The sequence below is a fragment of the Zingiber officinale genome, chromosome 4A (assembly GCF_018446385.1).
Source record: "Zingiber officinale cultivar Zhangliang chromosome 4A, Zo_v1.1, whole genome shotgun sequence".
NCBI lineage: Eukaryota > Viridiplantae > Streptophyta > Magnoliopsida > Zingiberales > Zingiberaceae > Zingiber > Zingiber officinale.
The window spans coordinates 38,636,165-38,649,696 of NC_055992.1; the positions used below are offsets into that span (position 1 = coordinate 38,636,165).

Consider the following 13,532-nt stretch of genomic DNA (forward strand, 5'->3'; position numbering starts at 1 on the left):
AGCGTCGCCAAACGCCTCCGATGCTGCCGAAGGTGTCACCGAACACCTCCGGAAGGCGCCGGAGGCGTCCGTGGGGCGTGAGTCGCAGGCGTGGGATTACTATATAAAATTAATATTACAATTTAAATAAATCAAACAATTCCTACTTAATTGTTATATTTTAAAGAAATTTTCATAAATCCTAATTAAATTATCCCAATAAAATATAAAAAAATATATATATTTAAAATTTTAAAATAATAATAAATTTTATTAAATAATATTCTGAAATTATTTTTAGTATTTTAAATTTTATTTAAAAATCTAAAAAAAATTTAAAAAAAATATAAAAATACTAATAAATCAAATTTACATTCTTATATATATTTTTTAATTATTTTGTTTTTTTACTGTTTTAATGTTTAATTGATATTATAATTTTTTAACTATTTTAAATATATATATTACTTAAATTATTAAATAAATAAATAGTTAATTTATATGATTATTATATATAAAATAGTATTTTGTATTAATTTATATAATTATGATTATTTAATCTAGATATTGGAAAACTATAAGGGTACGTTTGGTTCGGAGTTATTCTTGATAACTTTGGTTATCCATCCAAGGTTATCAACAAAAACCTTGTTTGGTTTAGGTATTCGATGATTCCCGAGTAATGTTCCATGCCCGACACGTCAGCAAAAGGGTCATGCAGCCAGGAATCGGAAAACCTCATAAAACTAAAGTTTTTCTTGATTCCGGGGTTAACGAATTTTTTTTACCAAAAATACCCTCCGATAAGAAAAAACATGAAAAAAAAGAGAAAAAAAGTAAAAAAATATTAAAAAATGTAAAAAATGTTTTAAAAAATGTTTAAAAAAATTAAAAATTTAAAAATTTATTTTTTTTAAAAAATAAACAATTTTAAAAAAATTAAAAATATAAATTTTAAAAATAAAAAATTTAAAAAAAAAATTAAAATGGTAAAAATTGTAAAAATTTTAAAATTTAAAAAATTTTAAATTTTAAAAATAAAAAAAATTAAAAAATAAAAAATTTAAAAAAATTTAAAAAATTTAAAAATAAAAAATTTTAAAAATAAAATAAATAAATAAAAATTAAAATTAAAAAATGTAAAAAAATAAAAAATAAACATATAAATAATATAAAAACATTAAAAAACATTAAAAAAATAAAAAAACACATAAAAAAAGTAAAAAAAAAAATATATAGGAAAAAGAAAAGTAAAAAAACATAAAAAATAAATAATAATATTATTATTATTATTATGTATAGTTGGTTTTGTAACTGAGGGTAATACGATAAAATATTAAAGTAGGGTATTTATTAAAACCTTCAAACAAACAAGTTTTTGTTGCATTACCTAAGTTTAACCAAACAACATTTGGTTATGTTTTATTCGCCATAACCTTGGTTATGTGATTACTTGGTAATCACATAACCAAGGTTATACATGATAACTTGAATCAAACGCACCCTAAAGATTATATGAGTAAAATATTACAAGAACCATTGCTTTTATTTGATTCACGTCACTCATTTTAGTAAAATAACATATTATGATATTATAATATATCAATTTTAATTCGAGTTATTGATAGATCAATAATTTTTTAAAGAAAATTATATTTAATTATTTTTTCTAACATTTAAAATCAATATATAACTTATTTTTAAATTATACACAATAAATATATTTATTTAATAATTACTATATATAAATAAAAAAAATATCGAAACCGTATCGACACAGCACAATACGATACTGAAACCGTATCGTTCCGGTCTGGACTGAAACATCAACACTGGTCGAAATTTTAAACCTTATTATTACCAGTCTGCTAGAAATTATGTTCCGATCGATTCGAGGCTTCTTAGCCTCAAGTCAACTAGATTGAACCTTTAGCAAAGGGTTGTTCAAACATAAATATTATACCATCAAACCCTAGCATTTAGTGGACTTCACTGTCTTCAGTAAATTGAATCAACATTTTTCCAGTTGGATAAATCAAATAATTGATCCCACCTTTACTACGTATACATCACGTAAGCATATGCAAAGTTCCAAGATCAACCTAAATCACAAACTACGCCTTGGTGTCTATTGTTTGTAGGTTAAAAGCATCAACCCAAGTTAAATCAAATCATTGATCCTCTTTTACTAGGTTCACCTCATAAGGCATTATTCTAAGTCTGCATTTAATGCACATATTGTTAGGACCAAAAGATTTCACATATCTTTATAATAGTATGATATTGTTCACTTAGGGCATAAGCCCTTATGGTTTTGCTCTTGGGCTTTTACCCAAAAAGGCTCATACCAATGAAGATATTTTTTTCTTATAAACCGATGATCTTTCCCATGTGTTTTCAATGTGGGACTATATTTGCAACATTACAACCCCAACAATCCCCCCCCTCAAACAAAGGACCACGGGTCCCCCCTCGAGCATCAGGTCACTCTTGACCTGCTCAAGGTCTCTCCTCGAGCATCGGGTCACTCTTGACCTGCTCAGGGTCTCCCCTCGAACATGGGATCACTCTTGACCTACTTAGGGCCTCCCCTACTTCGTTCAAGGTTTCACCCATATGATTCAATCTCGAATCATGGCTCTGGCTCGTGCTTCTTTCGGCGGTTAGTCTAGTGAAGAGCGATCTCACTCTTATACCAACTGTTAGGACCAAAAGATTTCATATATCTCCACAATAATATGATATTGCCCACTTTAGGTCTAAGCCTTCATGGTTTTGCCCTTGGACTTTTACCAAAAAGGTTTCACGCCAATGGAGATATCTTTTTCTTATAAACTCATGATATTTCCCATGTGTTTTTAATATGGGACTATGTTTGCAACTTTGCAACCAGCACATCAGTACTAATACAGGTCAAGCATAACTTAAACCCTTTGTCAAAAACACATGGTCGCAAATGATCTCTTGGGGACATCAATCACTAACAATATCCCTTTTTGTGTTCGATAAGGCATGAGTTCCAATATCACAAGTCTATCTTCATATGCCAATTTGATCAATTACTCTTTGCCCTTTGAAAATAGACATATTATATATATTTTAAACTAAAATTCTTATTTCTTTATCCAAAATTGATTTATTTATCATAAAGTTATGATATCTCCCATCAATGAATAATGTAATAGTATTTTCATTTTTTTTGCATATAGCATACATAAATTATTTACATTGTATAACATATTTAGATTGCATATATGGATATTAAATACAAATATATAAAGTATCAGAAATGAACTTAACAATGAGATTTATTATCGGCAATCTTGTTATGGTAGGAAACAGTACAAATAAGTAAATTAAGAAATTAAAATTAAAGGAACCTTATACCTAAGCTCCCTTCTATGTGGTCCTTCTATTTAACATTCTATCCTCGTACGAGATACCATTCAAATTACCCTACATTATCTAATTAGAGGAGAGGTTTAATATTTTAATCATTTACACTTCTCTCCCTTTACCACAAATCAACTAGGCATTATCATTTAAAAACAAATGTATGCAAGTATGAACTCCCTATAATAATAAGGTAATAATGGTGATTAAAGGTCAGAAACAAGTAAGCATTCAATTATACATTTCAATCAAGCATAGCATGATTCTCATTGTCTAAGAATAAGCATAAGAATATCATATAAATATTAAATGTAAGCATGGTATATACACACACATGATAAATATATACTATTATATGTTGTCAAAAATGAAATTGTAACTAAAGAATCATTGGTTATAAGCATAATTTTAGGTATTGTTATGTATGAAAATTAATCTACATAATCTAGAGCATTGTCTATAGAAATATCAAAATGGCATAAAATGCTCGAATCTCACTGGCTCTGTTATTCTAGTCGATTGAATTACCCATCTAGTCAAATGAATTTGTGATTTAGTCAACTAAATGCAAAAACTTTCAGCACGCCAAATTTAAAATGCATTAAAAGTTATACACAATTGAAAATTCATAGAATCTTGTAGGCATATATATCTAAGTCAATTTTATTTGGGAAAAATACTTTTCATATAAAGTCATTATACTTAAGGATTTTGGCACAAAATTCAAAAGGGTTAAAATATTTAAACCATGTATTGCATGAACATCTATGTTAAATTAAGTTTTTTTATTAGTTTGATGGCATGCGTTAATTTAAATTATATGTATTTACTCCATGAATAGGTAATTTTAATAATTCTATGTTCTAGTAATAGAGAGTGCTAAAAATCATAATTTTTTAAAACTTTATCTTGTCAAAATTAGTATTTTGGCTCATAATAAGAATTTCAGCCATGATCATTTTGGACTAACTGTACATAATTGAGTACAATATATTTCCCCCATGATTACCTATTACATTGCAAAAAGGATGGAACCGCCACCTTAGCCGCCCCCTGGGTCCGGCCCCACAGATATCCAGAGGGGGAAAATCACGGTTAAGCTGGGCAGGAGGGGTGGTTGGCGGTCGAGTGGAATTTAAAGCGCAGCAGACCGAGGTTTTACGCCCGTGTGCAACTAGCGACCCTCGACCCCTGAACCTCCGTTGCAAGCGTCAGACACCCTTCCAGCTGATCCAGCCCTTGGGGGCATAATTACCCATTACATGATTCATAGATGAATTGGCATTTTAGTTCAAATAAATGTGTCATAACAATGATCATGAATCGAAGGTAAATAAGGTATCATCTTAGCATCTCACTCATCATCTAGTGCCTCAATGCACAATCTTTTTTAAATTATTTTTATGTGAGAATGTCATTAAAATTTAAAAATATGTTATTCGTGCATCATAGTTACTCAACCCAATATTTATAACAGATATAAAATGGAATGAAAAATAAAGCAATTAGACCGAACGATTTGCACTAGAGGTATAAAGTGAGTACAAAATTATTCAACTTAATATTGAAAATGAAGAAAATGTATAATCAATGGAGAGGGATGGTAAGAACGTTATTCCTTGTAAAAAAATAAAAGAGATATATAAATTTTTGTAAATTATAGGGAAATTAAGTTAATGAGTCATATTATGAAACTTTATGAAAGAGTGATAAGGAAAAAATTAAGAAAAGTGACCAAAGTAATAAAATATCAATTTAGATTCTTATCTGAAAGGTCGGACTATAAAAGTTATACATCTTAAAAGGCAACTCGATGCATTAAACTCTCGCCAATGCAGAGTCCCGGAAAGGGTAAGACCAGTCTATTGTATGCAGTCTTACCTACGTTGCAAAAGGTTATTTTCGCACACACTAAGGCTCCCCTTCCTTCTGATTGAAAAGTATCGAAAAAAAAAGCAATACTTACACATTGTATTCATTAACCTAGAAAAAGCTTATAACAAAGTCCCGATAAAAATTACGTGGAGAATTCTAGAAAAGAATATATTGAAATAAATAAGGATATGTATGAGGATATAATGACAAGAGTGAAAACTCAGCAAATCAACCAAAATGTTCACTATGAAAGTAAAGTTACATAAAGAATTCACTATAAATTCATATCTTTTTTACACTATTTATAAATGAACTCAATAGACACATCCAAGACACACTATGATGGTACATGTTGTTTAGACACTATTTTGCTCGATGAGACACGTGAAGAGTTAAAGCTACATTCGACTCTTGGCAGGACAACTAGAAAGTTAGATTTTAGGTTTAGTAGATAACAAATTATCTATAATTAAAAGTTTTAAGTATTTTAGAAAATGGTTGAATGGAAGACGGAGTAAGGTGTTCTATGTAATCGTATGATATTTCTCAAACTTGAAGTAAAATTTTATGAAATGGCAATTAGACTTGATATGTTATATGCAGCTAAATGTTAGACTACACATAAGTAGAAAATAAGTCATAGATATAATAATGTTAAGGTCGATGTGTAGATACACATTCATACAGAATAAGAAATTAGAACATAAGTGTCAGGATTGCACCTATGAGAGAAAATTTCAAAAAACACGTTTAAGGTAGTATAGATATGCACTTAAACGATCAATACATGCTCTACTTAGGCGATATAAGACCATGACAAATATACACATTAATCAAGAAAGAAGGAAATCAAAGAAGACTTGGTCGGCAACGATAAAACAAGATACAATATAAAATATAATAATAGATTAAGCCTAATAACATAGGAAGATACGTATAACCGATCCAACTTGATAGGATAAAAACTTGGTTGTTGTTGTATCCATGCATCATAAGTGTGTATACTATACACATTACAATATTGATATGCCATGAGCATTAAAATCACACAACTAAACATGTATAACATATAAATCACCCAATTTATTATAAATAGCAAATTGATCCTTAATTATCCATCTCATAACATTACAATAATATATAATCCTTAATTGATGACAATTCACTAATGGTGAATTATTTCTCACCTAGTCATTAGCACCCCGTAACCTACAGAGACAGATTTTAGGCAGCCAATACAAATTAAGTCTAACTGACTCTCAGAAATAAACTTGGTACATCATTTATCTTCTTAAATGCATTCCAAGGTCCATATGATCAATTTTAGATTTTGGTTTACCTCTAACTATTATTGATAAGTAGGCATTTTCCTGAGATTTTAAATTGTACCTCAATCCAGCCTTACTCTAGTTAACCCTAACCCAATCTTACGATAGTTAACCATTTGGCTCTAACTATCATATCTAAATATCTAGTCATGGGAAGACGTTTCTACAAATCTTTCACTTATGGCTTAGGCCTTTTATTTTAAAACTAGAGTTCCTTAACTTCAAAATGATCATGGTAATTTGATTCATCACAAAGACCGGGAGTGAGTTAATTTTATTATCTAAGAACATTCACATCAACTTCCCTATCCAAAATGTATAATTTAGGACAAAAAAGTTACTTTATTAAATTTGGATATCCACTTTTCACTACACCATATATCAGCTTCCCTATTTTTTTCTCTCTCTTCTATAATGTTTAGGGAATGGAATTCATTCCCTAAATTTAGAGAAGCACTATTTATAAATACAAAATTTAGGGAATAGATAGGATAGCTGATATAAAAGTTTTTTAACTACCCTATCCAAAATTTAAGGTAAAATCTTTGGATAGAGTAACTAATGTGGATGCTCTAATATGTTACCTAATTTCTTTATATCTTTATTTTTTTACTCTAAGGATTTAGTCAAGCTATAAATGGTATCAACTTCATTATTTATGTTGTGAAATGTTGGTTCTTGGCTGGAGCTAGAACTCCCTCATCAATTAAAGAGACACCATCATCTAGTATCATTAGTGTTGGGTAGCTTACCAACAAAAAAAAAAAAATAGTGTTAGGTAGTTTTACTATGGTAAGTAGACGGACGGGTTTCCTAAGCAATGAGGGTTCGATTCCCACACAGCACAAATAAACTCATGCGGCGCTCGAACCACTTGTGGTGTTGGGTCGTTCCCCATGACCCATCTACACTTCCTGGATTTACTCGGTGGAAAGTGAGAAAATTTCGTGGGATCAGACCGGCCACCCCCAAGTAAATGAAAGGTAGAAGTATCTGGACACATGGGCCTCATTAGTGTTGGATAGCAACTCCTTGCCTTTTGCTCGTCATTCTTCAAATGTGGATTGTATCATATTAAGTTGTTCATGAAGAAAGTTAATCCTTCTCTACTTTTTTTTTCCTTCTCCATTACTTAACTTTAAGCAATTGTCAACATTTGTTTAACTTCATGCAATTCGATTGTTGAAAAAAGATCTTCGATGTGCACGCATGAAGGTCCTTTGACATTAAACATGCATCCATAATTTAAGACCATTATGAAGTTTGTAGGAGTGCATTGTATGCATTTTGAAGCATATCTCATAAGTACTTTTATTAATTCCAAGAATCTTATATGCATTTGAATGACTATTTCTCCTTTCACCTTGAATGTATTCAATTGAGTAATTAATGGGGCTCACTAAGCAAACTTAGCATTGAATGTGCCCTTATGCAATTCTACAACCTTCTCTCATAATTTCTAATCTTATTCAACCCTTAAGTGGTGAGAGAATTCATAAAGTCAATTGAGTCTTCCCCCCATCGGGTACTTATCCTTTCACTTCTTTAACCTATCTTGTCATTTTTATCAAATTCTCCATCGAGCCTCGTACCAATCCTTCATTGTTATAACAAAATCAATCCAAAACTAATCCTCAATCTTCCTTATTTGAAAATTGAAGTCCCTTTCAAAATTTTGAAAGTGAGAAATGCATTATGGTCATTGCTCTATGATGTTAATCTTCTTAAAAATAAGCCTCAAACTCTTCCAAGAAATGGGTCTAACACACAGATTGAAGGAGTGAATAAACGAAACCATAAATGCAAATTCTCGCAAAACAAATACAAACAAATTCATTAGTTACGCATGAGTGCATGTGTGTATTTGATTGTCATGTCAGGTATTAAGGACGTAACAAAAATAAAAATAAAACAAATACAACTCGAACATATCTTTAACGTGGTTCGAGACTCCACTCATAATCCACAGTCTGTTGGCTCATCCAATAAGTCACCTCTAATAATCCAATTAACTCTTTCCTTCATTAGAACCAACAAAGCAAACCTTTTACAATTCTAACCTTGGATGATTATAATATATACCCCTCTCTCTCTCTCTCTCTCTCTCTCTCTCTCATGATAAAAATGTAAAGGACCCCACAGGCATAGTTGAGGTGGTAAGTGGACGGAGGTTTGCCACTTAAGGTCGCGGGGTCAAACCTCGAGGCTGGCGGGGCGTAAATACCTCCGACCGGTATAATTCAACCCACCCCTCCCCCCCCAAATCCACTTGCCTCCTCAATCACCGTGATTTACCTCCTCCGTATTGATCCGGGAACGGACTGGCAGGGGGCTAGCGCTTCGCCTTCTTTTTCGTCACATGAAAAAAATGTAAAGCTTAAGGAGAGGAGATTGAACTACTAACCCTTAGAGAAGGTTTTGAGCACGCGTTTACTAAAGAATCAAAGATGTTTTCATGTAAAGTTGTTGGCTCAAAACTCTGTAAGTTCTTATATATGTTGGTCAAGCCCATTTTGTCCACCTCTAATTGAGTGAAATAAATCCCTATTGACTAATAAGTAACAAAGTAATTGTTGAACAACCAACAGCTATATTGTCAATTGACTAAAAATCTTTTCCAATCACTTGCTCAGCCTCCCGTTCACTTGACTCACTAGACTACACCTGCAATCTAGTGTTGCTCAAACCAAAAATATTGTGTTTATTGAAGTCTTGCATTTAGTCGACTCTTCAGTGAACTGAGCTATTGAGGTTAACTAAATCAACTTTTTCCAATCAACTAAATCAAATTGTTGATCCCTCCTTTAATAGATTCACACCTTCGTAAGCCAACATGAAGTCTAAAGGTCAAGCTACGTAGCATTCTACCAGCCGAGACCTGCGATCCTGAGGTTAAAAGTTGTAAGGCACTAGGTAATCTACTCCTACATTGCCAAACACATCATCCAAATGATAAGGCTCGAAAGCAAAAGTTGAAAATTACAATCATTCTCATTATCTCCCCCACCTTTTATGCCTACAAGTCTTGAGGTTTATTGATGCCCTTCATCTTTAAGATATCCTTGTGCCAGGCTTCCAATACACCAAATGCACCAACCTCCTTGAGCTTGATCCACATATCCTCCAATCCTCCTCGCTTAAGTGTCCACCTTGCTTTAAGCCACCATAGTACACCTCGCATTAGGCCTCCGGTTCATTACATGCATCAAACTCCCTAGGCTTGCTCCATGTGTCATCTAATCCTCCTCACCTTCAAAGTCCATCTCGCATCAAGCCTTGAAACCATCAAATCCACAACTAATGATTGCATCTGCAACCACTAAATGTTCATTTCCCTAGAGTGTTCTCCAAGCACCTTAAGCCCTAACACTTGTTCTAGTCCTCCAAGCCATTGAGTGCAAATCAATTTGACTACTTCGAGACACTAAGCTTCATGTGCACTATTTAAATAGCTACACACTTGATGTACATCAATAACATAAATCAACTTTAACTTAAACCCTTTGTAAAATAAATGTTATCACCTTAGTCAAACCCAACCACTTCGGATTATCATTTCTCCAATATTACAACAAGAAGCATAGCAAATATCCTTGTTGGTGGAAAGAAATAGAGTGACTATTATTACAAGCATTAGAAAAAGAAGGCTAGGTTAATGAAAATAAGATAAGGAACAAAAAAGTAGACAGGAGCTCCAAACATGCAAAATCACTATTAATCCTAATAATATTACAGAAGTGAGACCAAAGCACTCAAATTTTGGAAGATTCCAAGTACTTCTAGTTTTAATCTTTTGACCAAACTTAAAAACAGTGCTCAATGACTTGTCTAAGAAAATATAGGATATAGGAATCACCCAAACATTTTATAAGATGATGCTCCCTATTTAAAAATCTTAAAACTAATTCAAGTGATAATAGATTGGCATAAGTCGTGCTCCTATAAATTAATGATGCCTTATTTTAGATAAATGCAATCAAATTAAAAATAAATTGTAACCTTATAGACTAAAACTCCACCCATGGTAACCTCCACGATAGCCGGTCTGAAGCCCGAATAGAGGAGGATTGTGTTAGATTGTCAATCAGTATAAAACATAAGTAAATGTTATGTATGCTTCCACCATATATCCGACCGCACTTAGTAGGATAAAGGCTTAGTTATTATTGTTATGTCTAACAGATCATCACAAACTTCATATATACTATCAAATCTAAAATCCAACTAAGTTCTGAAATAGTTGCAGTCGTTACCTAACCCAATATACAACTGAAATATTATAATAAGCACATTTGATTCAACAGACATTGTTCAACCTGCATAATAGTACTATGGAGAAAACTAAAGATTTCAGAAACTTGATGGCTAGCCATCCCCATAAATTAGCCCTTCAAACATCCATATAGACTTAATAGATAAATGCAATAGGTCAAAAATGGATTGTCGACAATTTGATTAGGTAAGAATTCCATATTCTATATAAACATAAATAAAGATAGAGTTTGCATAACATCATGCTTTAAATAAAGACTAGTTGAATGACCCACCCAACAAGTAACAATTGATCAAACATGAGGGATATTAAACTATTAAACTGAGCTCAAACAACTAGTAATAACTTATATAAAAGCTAGTTGACTAGTAGGTATTTGCACATGTGACAACCATGATTTGATCCTATTGATCATAGGACTGTTTCAAAATTCACTATTTTAACATCAAGCTACATGCCAGAAGTAAACAATTTCTCTCTCATGCAAACCCACATCTAAATCATACAATTGAAAACTTCATAGGCTTTTAAAGGCTTTGATTAACAGGGCGAACCCTTACATTTATTGTTCTACATTTGGTACCTCCTCAAGCCACAATCTATTTCTAACTACACAGACGGAACATGAACACATCATAGACAGAGGAGTCATTGAACCAACAATTGTGGCATCCGATGGGGCAAACCAATTAATTTAATTAGTAGAGGCAAGGAAAAATTACTAATGTTGTGTTTCTTTTTAAGGAGGGGAAAGAAAAGAAAGGAAATGGAACATTGGAATTTGTATTTTTTTTCAATAAGTTGCCAATGTGTAATAAACCTTGTCATAGTCGGTCCCAAGCCCGATTGAGAAAGAGTGAGAGTTGCACATTAGGCTACTAGCAAGCGTGTACTTTCATAAAAATATTCAATGAATAGATTCATCAAACTATTGTGTTAATGCTATGATGTTCCCATAAAGGAACGCGTTGTAAGGTAGCGTCTCGACAAGGACCATTACATCTCCATGAGAACTAGGGTGTAGTGTTAAATATGCAAGAGTTCATGTTATAAGTATTATAACGTATTGGCAAGTACCGCTACATCTCCATGAGAACTTAGGTGCAATGTTAAATATATAAGAGTTATCATACCATAGGTTGGAAAAGAACAAATATTATAGGAACACTCACTGGTATATGATAATTAGGAGAAGAATTAATATTTTGTGTGTACAAGAGACAAAATAGATAGGAGAGAAGGCGAAGATGATAGAGAAATCGAATTTTAAGTTATGGTATACAAAAAGGAGTAAAACAAAAAATAGAATAGGTATTGTTGTAGATAGTTCGCTAAAGGATCAAAAAATAGTAGTTAGAAAAGGAGATAGGATTATAACTCTCAAGATAGTAGCGATGAAAAAAACTATTAATGTAATTAGCATATATGCACCTCAAATAAGATTAGATGAACACGCCAAATCTAGATTTTGGGACAATCTATATAAGGTATTATAAAATATTCCACCAACCAAAATAATTTTAATAAAAGAAGATCTAAATTGTGAAAAATAAGAAATATGATAGGGTACATAAGGTTATGAGTTTGGAACAAGAAATAAAGAAGTTAAAACTATATTGAATTTTGCGACAGCATATGATCTTGTATTAGCTAATATATTTTTTAAGAAAAGAGTGATGACGTTCAAAAGTGAAAATAATAAATCGCAAATTGATTTTTTTATGATTGGAAAGAATAATAGAAAGATTTGTAAAAATTATAAGGTTATCAATCAACAACAATCAAGCCATATCCCATTAGGTGGAGTTACGCCATTGAGCTCTATCTCTTACTATATCATCAACTATACTTAAATAAATTTTATCTTATTTTATTATTGCTAACCAAGTCTTTTTGGTATTCCTCTTCCTCATTTGATATGAGTATTTATCATAGTTTCACATCGCCTAACTAGAGCATTTATTTGATCATCTAAGTATATGTTCATACCATCTTAGGGTTTTCCTTCAATAGATGCAACTCCGACTTTCTCTTTATGCTCTCATTTCTTATTTTATCTTTCCTCGTATGTCCACACATCCACTTTAACATCCTATCTCTGTAACTCTCATCTTCTACTCATGTGCTCGAGTCATAGCCCAATATTCAGCTCTATATAATATAATAGGTCTAACTACTGTTTTATAAAACTTTCCTTTAAGTTTTAGAAGTACTTTAGGGTCACATAAAACACTCAACGCTCTCCTCTATTTCAACTATCCTACTTGTATTCTATCTAAGACATCTCTCTCAATTCCTCTATCATTTTGTAAAAATGATCCTAAATATTTAAAGCTCTCAATTCCAAACAACTCGTCATTTTATTATCTTAACAATTATCTCATTACGTCTAATATTGCTAAACTTAAATTTCATATGTTCTGTCTTTAATCTAGTAAACCTAAAATCTTTCCATTCCAGTGTTTCCTGCCAAAATTCTAGTTCAGCATTTACACCTTTACGTGTTTCATCTACCAAAACAATATCATCTACAAACAACATGTACCACGGTACTATGTCTTGAATGTATACGATGAGTTCATCTATAATTAGTACAAAAAATAAAGACTTAGAGCTAATCTTTAATGTAACCCTATCTTTATTGGAAATGCTTTAGTTACTCAGCCTGAAATCTTTACTTTGGT

General features: G+C 31.7%; 1 protein-coding gene across 1 annotated transcript in view; it reads right to left on the reverse strand.

Moving 5' to 3' along the window:
• LOC121969833 (protein MICRORCHIDIA 6) overlaps positions 1–13,532 on the reverse strand; it is a 70,813-nt gene that overhangs the window by 39,879 nt on the left and 17,402 nt on the right. The window lies entirely within an intron of this gene.